This window comes from Trachypithecus francoisi, unplaced genomic scaffold (assembly GCF_009764315.1).
Source record: "Trachypithecus francoisi isolate TF-2019V2 unplaced genomic scaffold, Tfra_2.0 Lachesis_group1, whole genome shotgun sequence".
In the NCBI taxonomy this organism is placed as follows: Eukaryota; Metazoa; Chordata; class Mammalia; order Primates; family Cercopithecidae; genus Trachypithecus; species Trachypithecus francoisi.
Genome location: NW_022681454.1, coordinates 100,343,925 through 100,346,922, shown reverse-complemented (window position 1 = coordinate 100,346,922; position 2,998 = coordinate 100,343,925). Strand labels below are relative to the sequence as shown.

The 2,998-nt window shown below is 33.5% G+C and overlaps 1 non-coding gene across 1 annotated transcript; it reads right to left on the bottom strand.

The window, feature by feature from the left end:
- Nucleotides 1-369: 369 nt before the first annotated feature.
- Nucleotides 370-476, bottom strand: LOC117086482. The gene has a single exon (XR_004438385.1). It is a non-coding gene; the product is annotated as a U6 spliceosomal RNA (small nuclear RNA).
- Between the last annotated feature and the right edge of the window lie 2,522 nt (nt 477-2,998).

Sequence of the window (2,998 nt, the reverse complement as noted above, 5' to 3'; positions counted from 1 at the left end):
TCTTGCTTGCATCCAAATTTTGACAATTATGAATAAAACTTCCATAAGCATATGTGTGCAGATTTTTTTGTGGATGTAATTTTCAATCCAGTTGGGCAAATATCAAAGCGTACCATTGCTGGATCGTATAGTAAGAGTATGTTTAGTGTTATAAGAAATTGTCAAATTGTCTTCCAAAGGTGCTGTACCATTTAGATTCCCACCAGCAACTAAAGAGAGCGTCTGTTGTTCCACATGTTTGCCAACATTTAGTGCTGTTAGTGTTTTGGTTGTTAGTTATTCTAATGAGTGTGCAGTGATATCACATTGCTTTAATCTGCAATTCTTTAATGATGTATGGTGTTTAACATCTTTTTATATGCTTATTTGAAAAATAGAAAGTGTCTTACAAATTTGTCATTCTTGCACAGGGGATAGATATTCTAATCTTCACTGTACCACTTCAGTTTTAGTCTATGTGATTCCAAAGTGAACACTGTTATGTTTTTTGGATTCCCAAGTTAAAGGATGGGTTAAAACAAACAAGTAATGGGTAATGATTATATGACCTGGAGTTTGCCATTGATGGAAGAACCACTTCTATTTCTGTGAAATAGAAATGAGATCAGAAACCTGTGAATGGAGCAAACAGATTAAGAGACGTGGGAATACAGAAGAGACAGAGAAAGAAAAAACAAAAAAAAACAAAAAAAAAAAACGCTGTAGGAAGGAGAAGGTGTGTCAGCCAGAACCAAAAAGGCACCCTAGCTTCAATGTTGGCAGGTATAAAATAGGATAGATTTTGAGATGGAAGTAAAAAAATATAAGGGGATAGAGGAAGATATTGTAATTTGGTTTAAGAAACACTAAGCAGGTTGTCTCCCAATACGTAACTCTTTCATCTTTTCCTCAAGCCAAGTTTATACAGAATTTAGAAAAATCCATTTTAAAGTGCTGGACATTTTCTTTTTTCTCAAGCCAAGTTTATACAAAATTTAGAAATATCAGTTTTAAAATGCTGGACAAAAGTGTGAATCCACATTTATAGGAAATGATTTAATTGTTTAGGGAGGAAATATTATTTTAAACTCACAACTTGATACCTAGTGTTTCAGATATGTGTGATTTTTAAAATCATATTCTAGGCACTGTTTTGTCACTTGGAATAAAAAAGGGAACACAGCAAATACCCAGTCTCCAGAGAAGTTATATTTTAGTGGCAAACAATTAAAATATGTATAAAATGTATAGGACGTAGGGAAATAAAGTAAGGTAAGCAGAAAAGGAAACAGTTATTTCTTGGTTCTCATTTTTGGCTATCACTCATTATGATTTTTGTCTTTAATGCATGTGCTAAACACAAATGTTCCAAAATTATCTCTTTGCTACCAATTGAGAATGATTCATTGTCACAAGGAATTTCAACAGGCTAACTTTTAGCTTCAGAGTTTATTTGGAAACAAAATCATATAAGCAATGTAGAGAATGAAGACAAAATTACTGTTTTTTTTTTTTTTTTTTTTTTTTGAGACGGAGTCTCGCTCCGCCGCCCAGGCTAGAGTGCAGTGGCCGGATCTCGGCTCACTGCAAGCTCCGCCTCCCGGGTTTACGCCATTCTCCTGCCTCAGTCTCCTGAGTAGCTGGGACTACAGGCGCCCGCCACCTCGCCCGGCTAGTTTTTTGTATTTTTTTAGTAGAGACGGGGTTTCACCCTGTTAGCCAGGATGGTCTCGATCTCCTGACCTCGTGATCCGCCCGTCTCGGCCTCCCAAAGTGCTGGGATTACAGGCTTGAGCCACCGCGCCCGGCCAAAATTACTGTTCTAAATAATTTAGGAATTATTATTTTCAGTTTTCATTTTGCACTACATTATTTAGAGTTCCAATTTATAGACAAGTTGAGAAGTAAAATTATGTGATAGCATAATCAAGACTGGTTTTCCCTGCTAGATTTTCAATTAATCATAGTTTTAGTTTAAAAGTTATATTCCTCCATCTTTTCTACTATGCTATTTCCTAACAGCTAGTTATAAGTATATCCTACCTACATTTTATAAAGTCATATTTATAAAAAAATTTTATGTACTCTTGACAGAAAAAAAAAAACTATACACATTTTACAGAAATTTGTGTTTACATATTTAACTAAAATATTGATTAAAACTGCTGAATAGAGATGTTAAAATGGTTAAACCAAATACACTATGACTAAAAGAAGCTACCATAGCAACTTAGTTAAGAATTTAAAAGATTTTCATTTTAGTAACACCTCCAGGGCCTTGTAATCCATGTTTCTTATTAGTTATAGGTATTCTTATTCAATGTTCTCATGTGTCCATTTATCAGTTTTAAACCATAAAGTCATGTAGTAGTTTGCCAATAACTGTCTTCTGGCATAATTTTCCATTTTGTTGTTGTTGTTGTTGCAACCGAAACATCTGAGACTTACGCATTTAAAAACAACCAATGGTCAAGGGGCTCTAAATTCATCAGAGTGGTCCAAAGAAAGGATACGAAAACCAAGGTGGAGATATTTAAATGACTTTCCCAAGCTAAAATTAACTTAAAAAATCTGTAAAACTAAATTAGCACATTCAGGCATAGTTTTTACATTGCAGAACAAAAATACTATTTATTGTTATAAAAACTTTAAGAATATTTTAATGTCATGAAGATTGGACACTAAATAATCTATATTTTAACAGGCCATTAAGTAAAGATTCTCAATCTCGAAATCTTTTGCCTCAGAAAAGATGGATTTTCAAAATAACATATTGTCTACTTGCAATAAATGTGATATGCAATGAGAAGAAAAAGTATTTTTAAGCAATGATTGCAAAAGACTTTGATTCAATCTAGATTAGACACTTGGTAAACATCTTCAAGCTTCATCTTTTACTGCTTAGATTTCTTGCATTTTTGTACTTGTCTCAGGGATTTGGATCTGATATCTTGGGGAGAAGAAGGATCATTTTTCAGCCTGAAACAGTATGTGAATTATATCTTAACAGAGATATTTT